Raw genomic sequence first — 12,702 nt, forward strand, 5'->3', positions numbered from 1 at the left:
TGGATCAATCATATTACAACTTCAAGTGAAACAGTATAGTCGAAAGGGTACTGTATTACACTCCAAAGAATATGCTTAGGAAATATTATTCATCTTGTTCCTAGATTTCTCTGCTTGAACTGTAATAGATCTAACTTCTGGTCAGCTTATGCTCAGAAAGCCTATTGTCTAACCTTCAACAAGGCAGAATTTACTTAATTTCAGTGTTTTGATCTCAGATTCTTATAAAATAAAACCAGGCATTCTTCTGCATAACAGTAAGCTATCCATTTTTATTGATATTAAGCCAAAAACAATAAAACACTGTTTGATTATCTTGGCCAGGGGACTAATTTTTGAAAATGAGCCTTTTCATGGATTCAAAAAGTACCATAATTAGAGGATCATTTCCTTTTTAATCTGGTTTGAATTTCTTTGTAAATAAGTTTTGTTTTCCTTTTTAGAATATAGACAACTCCTGGAAAAGTTACTTCAAATTCAGGAAATACTGATTAAGTAGATACCACGTACTCAGTACTGTGCGGCATCCTCAGCTCCTTTTCTGAACCATCCCCTTACCTTCTTGTTTTGAGGCCACTTCTCAAATTAGACCTTGATTTTTCCTTCCCACCTCGTATATCTCAGAGCCTGCAGATGGGGCGGATAGTATCCTTGATCCCCATTACAACCTCCAGATGACCTCACCTTTCTTCTTAAGTCTCCCTAACATCTTTCAAGTTTATAACACTCCTGTTACCCTTCTTTACCGCTGTCTTCTACACCACTTTCACTAACTACTTCTTCACCACAGCTTTTGTCAACTCTCTGTAAAACTTCAGCATCTACACCAAGGATTCATCCAGCACTCAGGCCTCTTTAGATCCACTCATCTTTTATTTCTGCACCACCTCAGCTTCCCATCCACATGGTCATACTCAAGACCTCCTCATCATCCATGATGGCATCCATTTGAAATCTCTCCAGGCATCCCACTATGACTTTCACTTGCTCTCCCACTGTGATACCCACTCCAGCTCCTCTCTGACCTCACAAATCTCCAGTCCTTTGACCTTGCTGCTTTTTCTGTGTCGCATCCGTCTTGGCCACACACTCCTCCTTTCCAAGCCTATATTTCATGTTCCATACTGTCACCACTCTGTTACAAACCGCTCCCCCAATCCTCTTTCCTTAGGTCCCACTTGTCTGTAAAAATCTCACCCTAATTAAACACAGCTATACTCTTTATGCCTCCTGTCAAGTGGTTGAAAATTGCTGCAAAACATCATCCAGTCGGGACAAGGAAATTCACTTCAATTTTACGACCATTAAATCCAAAGGAGCATTCAGTACCACCTATCATTGCTAGTAAATTCACTTCCCTTCTCTCTGAAACAAGAATTTCTCACCTTCTCTTCTCAAATCTCCAACATCCCCTCTCTTCAGCCCCTCAGCTGATGAACTCATCAAAATGCTACATTGAGAAAATAGACGTAATTGTTGAAGAGCTATCTCATCTTTCCACTACCTAGCGGCATCTATACCCACGAAGTCTGCTTTCCTTCTCACTGCACTGGGAGAAAAGTTTCTTCCACTGAGTTGTAAATCCCAGCTTTGCTATTTATTGGATATGTATAGTTGGACAAATGAATTAAGTTTTCTGTACTTGTGCGTGCATGCGTGCTTAGTCACTTTGGTCATGTCTGCCTCTCTGCAACCCCATGGACCATAGCCTGCCAGGCTCCTCTGTCCATGGGATTCTCCAGGCAAGAATACTGGAGTGGGCTGCCATTTCCTTCTGTACTTGAGCTTCCTGTAAAAGGAGATAATAGTGTGATACCTTCCTCTTAGATTTGGGTGAGAATTAAATGAGCAGGAATGCTTTAAATAGTGCCTGGCTGTTTTCAGTTTGGTCATCTTACTTTGTCATTGTCATCATGCTCACCGTTATCTAAGGTGACTCCTTCCTTTTGGATCGCGCATCCCAGCCATTCTCACCACTTCAGAGACTTTGCTCCTGCATTTTTATCCTTGCTGTCCCCAGTGATCAGTTTCTTCTCTACTGGGTCATCCCTACCAAAATACATAGTGCCTTAGTATTGCTTTTGGTGTAGGGAGAATCTCTTTACTCCATGTGCTGTTTCTCTGCTGCCTTCATAGCAAAACTCTTGAAAGAGTGACCTATACTCATTGCTTCCATTTGCTTATCTCCCATTCTCTCCTCTGCTTACTCTTACGTAACTTTTACCCTGCTGAAGTGTTCTTGCAAAAGGGTCACCAATGACCAATACCTTGCCAAAGCCAAGAGTCATGTCTTCATTCTCATCTTGCCTGACTTCGCAATGGTATTTGACATGGTTGACTATTTCCTCTTTTTTTCAGCCTCCCATTTTTATTTTTAAAAACTTCACATCTACAGAAAAGTTGAAAGATGAGTACAGTGAGCATATGGAGACCCTTTACCTAGATTTCTCCAGTTGTTAACATTTTCCCACATTTGCTTTATTTGTATCTATTTATCTCTTTATACCTGTGTTTTTTTCAGAACTGTTAGCAAGTTAGTTGCAAACATTTTAATACTTTACACTTAAATACTTGAATATACATCTCCTAAAAAAGGGATGTTCTCCTACACAAGCACAATCAAATGACCACATCAAAGTTTAACATTGATATAATAGAGTTTAATATATAATCAATATTCAAGTTTCCAAATTTTCCCCCAAAATATTCTTTATAGCTTTTGGGGGAAGGGATTCAACATCCAATCAGAGGTCATACATGGCATCTCCTTGTCACACCTCTTTAGTCTCCTTTCATTTAGAACAGCTCTTCTGCCTTTTTTAAATTGTTTTTCATGACACGTGCATTTTTTAGAAATCAGATTCATTGAGATATAATGTACATACAATAAAAAAACACCAATTTTATGTGTACAATTTTGTGAGTTTTGACAAGTGTAAACAGTTATGAGACCACCATTTCATTCATGATAGCAATGTTCTCACTGCTTCAAGAAGTTGATTGTGTCCTTTTGCAGTCAGTCCCCTCAAGTTCATTTTTGGTGTTCCCTGTGTTTTTAAACACTTTATTTTGTGAGCTTTTGTGGTACAATGGCTGGTCTAGTTTTCCTGCTGCATCTCCTTCTTGGTCACACTATCTCCTCCTCTGTAAGGACAGGAATGTTGTTTGTGATATTTGCATTTACCATAACCCCAGCACCGAGAGCAAGCAGTGTCTGGCACAGGGCATGTTGCAAGATGTTCATCTCTGTTAATTTATATAATGCTCAGCTGCCAGCTAAGTATTATCTTCATTTTATAGATGAAGACGTTAAAGGTCAAGGAAGTAATTTGTACCATTTATTCAACCATTATATAACAGAGAAGTAAGAGCTAAATACATTGTATAAAATATATTTTGATCAATTATTAAATATTTCAATATTAAAGACAAATATGTAAATATTAAAAATATGTGGACTCCAGAATATAAGATATATATATATTTTTAATTTGTTTTTATTTTTATTGGGCTCTAGGGGATGGGATAGGGAATATTTCTGTTAAGTTACGCCCCACTAGGAAGATGTCCATTCTAACTTTCCTTGGATAGCTTTCGGCGCTTTTTCTTTTTCTTGGAGCCGCTGCTCTTGCTGGCAGCAGCTTCTTCAGGTCCACTGCTGAGTGGCTCCTCCTTGGAAGACAATTTCCGCTTTCTCTTGGGGACCCTCTTGTTTTCTGACTCATCAGGGTCAGTAACTGGTTCCTCTTTGGGAAAAGATTTCTTCCTCTTGGGAAGACTTCCAGTACCAGCTGTCTCTTCAGGATCACTACTATTAAAAATATGTGGACTCCAGAATTTAAGATATATTTTTATACTACTTTATCCCTGTGTTATAAAGGTTAAGCACATTCATTGAGAGCAATATAATTCAATATAATATAATATTTTGGATTTGATAGGCATATGTTTGTTGAATGACATAATAAGTAAGGTAAATGTTATTTGGTCATTACTTTGTGGTCACTTGAAAGGCATTACTGTTTTAACTCTTTGATTAAAAATAGTCAGCAAGTTTTTCACCCTGAGCAATATGAAGACTTGAGAAAGTTAATAAAATATATTTTCTGCCATCTCTGAATTCAAAAGTTACATGTAACTTGGAAGGGAAAATGAGTTGTGGGTTTGATCCTTTTCTTTGACTTAAGTGGAGCTTGTAGAATTTTGGGGTGAGTGTAGAGGGCATAAAGGCAAAGTTTATTGAGCAATTGGATTTTTTTGTATGTGGGTATTTGGGAATAGGAATTTGATTTTCCAATTTTAGCAAAATAAATTAGATTCCTAGGTCAATGTTTCGCCTTAAGCTATAATATATAGTGATTCTACTTTGTGGTTTTGAGCTGTGGGAAAATGTCTATATAAGAAATAGCTAAAGAGCGTAGGATATGGATGTGAGTTTAATGCCATTTAGAAAATACTAAGTAGCCCCGTCCTGTGCTTTCCATGCCTCTTCATTGAAGAGGAATAAACTACATTATTTAATTTCCTTTGTTCTCGTAAGACAGTTGACAGCAGGTTCAGTTCAGTCCAGTTCATTCCCTCAGTCGTGTCCAACTCTTTGCAACCCCATGAATTGCAGCATGCCAGGCCTCTCCCTGTCCATCACCAACTCCCGGAGTTCACTCAAACTCAAGTCCATCAAGTTGGTGATGCCATCCAGCCGGCTGTAAGAAAGAAGGTCTGTCTTTGAGAAAGTCTTCACACTGAAGATTATTGAAGTAAAATGAAATTCTAGGCATACTTTTCAAAAACTTAAAAAAAAAAATGATTGCAGATGTATGGCAGGCCAGTTGGTGATGAATTAAAAGGCTATTGCTATATATATATATATATTTTTTTTTTGGAAAAGGATTCTAGAAGGTCTTCTTATACTATAAGTCAGCATTTCCTGCTTTTAAATTATTTCCACTCATGTTATAGTAAAACTGCTCATTCCCTTTCGTTCATTCTTGATAAATAATTCAACAAAATAGAACATAGAAGAGTTTTTTTTAATGGTAGGTACTTTGTAGACTCCTTTCATCAGACATTGAACACAGCTATTAGCAGATACATTTCACAGTTTGACCAGCACTTTTGTTGATTTGGTTTTACTGTTCTCCTTCCCTCTGTTAGCCATGTAGCTCAGATAATGTGGTAAATGAGTAATGAAAATAAAACTGTAACTCTAATGCTACCCTGTCAGTATTAAGGGTTCAAGTAAGTGAACAAATGACTATAAGGCTAAACTGTAATTATATTTAATCTCAAAATAATTTTCATGTAAGGAAAATCTAGAAGTCACTACCAGTGGAACCCCTTTTTAGTTGGAGACACTACAACAGAAGGGCAGAAAGCAAACCAACCAAATAAAAGGATTGGTTTTAATAATAACAGAATGTTGATACAACTGCTTTTGATGATTACTTTCATAGGAGTGTTATCCCCAAAAATATATATTTGGAAACTGTCCTTCTTTAGACTTGTTCTGCTCAAGCAGGCTGGTTGCCCAAGAGAGTTGTGCCTAAAAGTTGTGCATTTTCTTCCTATATATTCATTTCTCCTTAAATGTGTACCAACTATCTATTTTTAAAAATATGTGAACAGTTTTGCATTTTCATTGCAGTTCATTCCATTTCAGATATAATTATATCTAATTGAGTAAATGGAGTCTTCTCTTGAAGCCATGTTTTAATTTTTTTTTTTAATGCATGATCAAATAGTTCTCACTTTTGACCCACTATTAAAACCAGCAGTAAAATTCCCACACTGAGAATTTCTACTGAAGAAAGGAGAAAAATCACACTATTTACCTGAAAAAGTGAATTTTTTTTCTTTTGAAACAGAGTCAGAGATGTGTTAATTATGAATATAGTAATAACTGACAAGTAAAATGATGAACATTAAGCCACATTTACTGTGCTAACTATGATAGGGAATACTTTCATAAAGACTAACTTTACATTCTGAGGTGCAGATTCAATTGGCAGTTTTCTAGTGAGAGGACATTCACCTAAGGGAGGCAGAGTATGACGCAGTTGTCTTTAGAATTTGGGTAAAATCTGACTGAATTTCTTAGGTCCCTTTCTAGTTCATAGCTTCCACTGATGCTAATTTACTAAGTGGATCGAGACCCACAGTGATGGCACAGATCAGTTCTGAACCATTAATAATATGCTGATTAATTTTTTTAAAGGAGAGATCAATTAGGTACTGGTAGTTATAAAGCTAATGCTATGGTATACGGCTGATTCATGTTGATGTTTGACAGAAAACAACAAAATTATGAAAGTAATTATCCTTCAATTAAAAAATAAATGTTTCAAAAGAAGGAAAAAAAGAAAATTAGAAGAATATGATAAATGAGAAAATCTTTATGACTAACATAATTTGGTTCCTTGGGAGATAAAACTTGAACTGAATTATAAATGGAAACTTAAAATATAAGGATGAGGAAAGTATAAGATATAACCTTATACTCTATTATATTAAACTATATTATTATAGAATAATATAAAAATTGCTTTCAACTACAAGTAACAGAACACGTAATTAAGCATTGGCTTAAATAAATTGGATTTTGTTCTTATGTATTGAAAAATCCACAGCAGTGAACCAGTCCAGTTGTTGGTGTTGATTCAGAAATTTAAGGGTGCTAGGACTAAGGTTGCTACAATTGTCTTGGCCTTTCCCAGATGATCTCAAAGCGGCTGTTGCAGCTCAAGCCATCATATCTGTATTTCAGACAGAAAAAAAGGAAGGCATGATGTCTATCAGGAAGGCACATTTTCCAGAAATTTGTAGCAGACTTTATTTCTCACTGGATATGAACTGTGTCATATTCTTGTGCCTAGCTTCAAAGGAGGTTCAGAAGTATAATGTTTTAACTAGGTACACTGTGATCTGAAAAAAACAAAAAACCGTGAACTTCTTTTAGTATGGGAATAATGGATATTGTGGAGAAACCAGCGTCTGCTTGCTGCGTGCTCCATCATGTGCTGTGTTGGAACTGAGCAAGGTATCCAGGTAGTTTTTGTTGTTCAGTTAGTCGTATCCGACTCTTTGTGACCCCATGGATTGCAGTGTGCCAGGTTTTGCTGTTCTTTACTGTCTCCCAGAGTTTGCTCAAACTCACATCAGTTGGGGGTTGGAAAAAGTTGGACACGACTTAGTAACTGAACAACAACATGTCTGTTGGGTCGGTGATGCCATCCAACCATCTCACCCTCAGTCACTGCCTTCTCCTCCTGCCCTCAATCTTGCCCAGCATCAGGGTCCTTTCCCGTGAGTTTGCTCTCTGTATCAGGGGGCCAGGAGAAGACAGTAAGGAGAGGATTCATGTTGAGGATAGATGGGGAATAGGTGTTTATTGCATGGAGTGCAGTTATATATGATTTAGGTCTTTAATGAGTTAAGGAAGTGACTTTAAGCTATCATAATTTTAAAAACACTATAAAGGCTCTATTCAGTTCAGTTCAGTTCAGTCGCTCAGTTGTGTCCCACTCTTTGTGACCCCATGAATCGCAGCATGCCAGGCCTCCCTGTCCATCACCATCTCCCGGAGTTCACTCAAACTCACGTCCATCGAGTCGGTGATGCCATCCAGCCATCTCATCCTCTGTTTAAGAGACTGTTAATCTGTGTGAGGTCTGTAAATAGAAAGTAAAACAAGAGGGAAGCTGCGCTAGGAGGAAGGGTAGAGTACATTGAAGCTTCAGAGGAGATGAGCAAGGAGACACTGCAGCAGGCTTGGAGTGAGATCATTAGAGGCCTGGAATGGAGAGAAAGGGAAAATGTCCAAAGAAGTTTCAAAGGGAAATCTATAGTGCTTGGCAACTAAAGGGGGAAGCAGTAAACATTGATCCCATGACTTTGGAAAAGCTGTCATGTTACTGTATCCTGCCACCCTCATTTCCCTGGTTGTCTTTCTTTCCCATTTATTTCTTGAAGTCATCGGGGTATTTGTTTTTCATTCCTTCCAAACCACTAGGTTATCTCCACTTGGTATAGCCTCTTCTGAAGCCACTTCTACAAAGTAAATCTGAAAATAGATTTTAAATAGAAATAAAATACGATTTATGGTATGTCTGCCTTTCTGTACTTGGAACACTTATCACTTTGTGAAGAATGATCATTGCTTTGATAATTTATTGGCAGTTGTACAAGTAAATCTTATCCATGAAGCGTTTGTCTTTTTTTGTATGTGAAGTACTAATCAAGCATTTAATCTGTTAGCACTTTCCCTAGGCTCCAGAGGTATAAATTAGACGAGATTGCACTGTATCTTCTAGGATACTAGAGAACTTCCTTGACTCAAAGGAGTGAGTTCCCAAACCCACTGTACCTAACTGACCTTCAATGCCCTGTTAGCTTCAGTGAGATCACTTTCACTCTTTCTCCCTTGGGCCAAAATCTGTTTCTGCTCAAACAGATGGTTTAGCTTTCAGCTAATAAAAACTACAGATCAACATCTATTTAAGCCAACAAAATTGGTTTGAACCTCCTACTGACTGTCCAAAATTTGAAATATTCATTTATTTTATACATATTAAGCTCTTCAGAATGGATTTATCTTTGTACTGGAAAATTAAGAACCTGGTAGTATGTCAGAAGATTGAGCCATTTCACATAATCTCAAGTTTCTGTTTTTTAGAAGAACTGCTGAGCAAGCACAGGTTCAACTCCTCTGTGTGTTCTTTGCAGTGATACCAATTGGAAACACTAGAGACCATAACTTTCTTTGGAGTGTTGCATAGTTCTTTCCATACTCGCATGGTAAATTCTTTGATATTTAAGACATAAATTTAAGATAGGGTGATAGACCAGCATCATCTTAAGGGTGTACATGTCAAAGACATTGTAGTTTTTGTTCACACTTGGACTTTTGGGGCTTCCCAGGTGGCTAAGTGGTAAAGAATCCACTTGCGAATGCAGGGGACACAGGTTCAATCCCTGGGTGAGGAAGATCCCCTGGAGGAGGAAATGGCAACCCACCCAAGTATTCTTGCTGGAGAATCCCATGGCCAGCGGAGTCTGGCAGACTACGGTCCATGGTATCACAGAGAGTTGGACATGACTAAGCACACATGCTTGCTAAGTCGCTTCAGTCATGTCCAACTCTGTGCAACCCCATAGATGGCAGCCCACCAGGCTCCCCCGGCCCTGGGATTCTCCAGGCAAGAACACTGGAATGGGTTGCCATTTCCTTCTCCAATGCATGAAAGTGAAAAGTGAAAGTGAAGTCGCTCAGTCGTGTCCGACTCTTTGAGACCCCATGGACTGCAGCCTACCAGGCTCCTCCATCCATGGGATTTTCCAGGCAAGAGTACTGGAGTGGGGTGCCATTGCCTTCTCTGAAGCACACATGCTTGGACTTTTACAAATAAAGGTTAGCAAGTCTGTAGAAGGAAAGAAATCTTAAAAATTAGAGCAGAAATAAATGCAAAAGAAACAAAAGAGACCATAGCAAAAATCAACAAAGCCAAAAGCTGGTTCTTTGAAAGGATAAATAAAATTGACAAACCATTAGCCAGACTCATCAAGAAGCAAAGAGAGAAAAATCAAATCAATAAAATTAGAAATGAAAATGGAGAGATCACAACAGACAACACAGAAATACAAAGGATCATAAGAGACTACTATCAGCAGTTGTATGCCAATAAAATGGACAACGTGGAAGAAATGGACAAATTCTTAGAAAAGTACAATTTTCCAAAACTGAACCAGGAAGAAATAGAAAATCTTAACAGACCCATCACAAGCACAGAAATTGAAATGGTAATCAGAAATCTTCCAGCAAACAAAAGCCCAGGTCCAGACGGCTTCACAGCTGAATTCTACCAAAAATTTCGAGAAGAGCTAACACCTATCCTCCTCAAACTCTTCCAGAAAATTGCAGAGGAAGGTAAACTTCCAAACTCATTCTATGAGGCCACCATCACCCTAATACCAAAACCTGACAAAGATGTCACAAAAAAGGAAAACTACAGGCCAATATCACTGATGAACATAGATGCAAAAATCCTCAACAAAATTCTAGCAATCAGAATCCAACAACACATTAAAAAGATCATACACCATGACCAAGTGGGCTTTATCCCAGGGATGCAAGGATTCTTCAATATCCGCAAATCAATCAATGTAATTCACCACATTAACAAATTGAAAAATAAAAACCATATGATTATCTCAATAGATGCAGAGAAGGCCTTTGACCAAATTCAACATCCATTTATGATAAAAACTCTCCAGAAAGCAGGAATAGAAGGAACATACCTCAACATAATAAAAGCTATATATGACAAACCCACAGCAAACATTATCCTCAATGGTGAAAAATTGAAAGCATTTCCCCTAAAGTCAGGAACAAGACAAGGGTGTCCACTTTCACCGCTACTATTCAACATAGTTCTGGAAGTTTTGGCCACAGCAATCAGAGCAGAAAAAGAAATAAAAGGAATCCAAATTGGAAAAGAAGAAGTAAAACTCTCACTGTTTGCAGATGACATGATCCTCTACATGGAAAACCCTAAAGACTCCACCAGAAAATTACTAGAGCTAATCAATGAATATAGTAAAGTTGCAGGATATAAAATCAACACACAGAAATCCCTTGCATTCCTATACACGAATAATGAGAAAGTAGAAAAAGAAATTAAGGAAACAATTCCATTCACCATTGCAACGAAAAGAATAAAATACTTAGGAATATATCTACCTAAAGAAACTAAAGACCTATATATAGAAAACTATAAAACACTGATGAAAGAAATCAAAGAGGACACTAATAGATGGAGAAATATACCATGTTCATGGATCGGAAGAATCAATATAGTGAAAATGAGTATACTACCCAAAGCAATTTACAAATTCAATGCAATCCCTATCAAGCTACCAGCCACATTTTTCACAGAACTAGAACAAATCATTTCAAGATTTGTATGGAAATACAAAAAACCTCGAATAGCCAAAGCAATCTTGAGAAAGAAGAATGGAACTGGAGGAATCAACTTGCCTGACTTCAGGCTCTACTACAAAGCCACAGTCATCAAGACAGTATGGTACTGGCACAAAGACAGACATATAGATCAATGGAACAAAATAGAAAGCCCAGAGATAAATCCACACACATATGGACACCTTATCTTTGACAAAGGAGGCAAGAATATACAATGGAGTAAAGACAATCTCTTTAACAAGTGGTGCTGGGAAAACTCGTCAACCACTTGTAAAAGAATGAAACTAGATCACTTTCTATCACCGTACACAAAAATAAACTCAAAATGGATTAAAGATCTAAATGTAAGATCAGAAACTATAAAACTCCTAGAGGAGAACATAGGCAAAACACTCTCAGACATAAATCACAGCAGGATCCTCTATGATCCACCTCCCAGAATTCTGGAAATAAAAGCAAAAATAAACAAATGGGATCTAATTAAAATTAAAAGCTTCTGCACAACAAAGGAAAATATAAGCAAGGTGAAAAGACAGCCTTCTGAATGGGAGAAAATAATAGCAAATGAAACAACTGACAAACAACTAATCTCAAAAATATACAAGCAACTTCTGCAGCTCAATTCCAGAAAAATAAACGACCCAATCAAAAAATGGGCCAAAGAACTAAGTAGACATTTCTCCAAAGAAGACATACGGATGGCTAACAAACACATGAAAAGATGCTCAACATCACTCATTATTAGAGAAATGCAAATCAAAACCACAATGAGGTACCACTTCACACCAGTCAGAATGGCTGCGATCCAAAAATCTGTAAGCAATAAATGCTGGAGAGGGTGTGGAGAAAAGGGAACCCTCCTACACTGTTGGTGGGAATGCAAACTAGTACAGCCACTATGGAGAACAGTGTGGAGATTCCTTAAAACATTGCAAATAGAACTACCTTATGACCCAGCAATCCCACTGCTGGGCATACACACTGAGGAAACCAGAATTGAAAGAGACACATGTACCCCAATGTTCATCGCAGCACTGTTTATAATAGCCAGGACATGGAAACAACCTAGATGTCCATCAGCAGATGAATGGATAAGAAAGCTGTGGTACATATACACAATGGAGTATTACTCAGCCGTTAAAAAGAATTCATTTGAATCAGTTTTGATGAGATGGGTGAAACTGGAGCCAATTATACAGAGTGAAGTAAGCCAGAAAGAAAAACACCAATACAGTATACTAACACATATATATGGAATTTAGGAAGATGGCAATGACGACCCTGTATGCAAGACAGGAAAAATGACACAGATGTGTATACCAGACTTTTGGACTCAGAGGGAGAGGGAGAGGGTGGGATGATTTGGGAGAATGGGAATTCTAACATGTATACTGTCATGTAAGAATTGAATCGCCAGTCCATGTCTGACGTAGGGTGCAGCTTGCTTGGGGCTGGTGCATGGGGATGACCCAGAGAGATGTTGTGGGGAGGGAGGTGGGAGGGGGGTTCATGTTTGGGAACACATGTAAGAATTAAAAATTTTAAAATTTAAAAAAAAATATAAAATAAAATAAAATAAAAAAATAAAGGTTAGCAAGTCTGAAGAAATCTATATTTCCTTTTTCTGAATTCAGAAATTTGAAATTGAAAATATGGATACAGATTAAATTAGAGTTCATTAGAGAGAACTTTTGTTTTGAGGATCTTGAGTACATCAAGCAGCAGTT

The 12,702-nt window shown here is 37.7% G+C and overlaps 1 protein-coding gene across 1 annotated transcript in view; it reads left to right on the top strand.

The window, feature by feature from the left end:
• ATF6 (activating transcription factor 6) overlaps nucleotides 1–12,702 on the top strand; it is a 243,699-nt gene that overhangs the window by 178,234 nt on the left and 52,763 nt on the right. The window lies entirely within an intron of this gene.

Source organism: Capra hircus, chromosome 3 (assembly GCF_001704415.2).
Source record: "Capra hircus breed San Clemente chromosome 3, ASM170441v1, whole genome shotgun sequence".
Taxonomy (NCBI): domain Eukaryota; kingdom Metazoa; phylum Chordata; class Mammalia; order Artiodactyla; family Bovidae; genus Capra; species Capra hircus.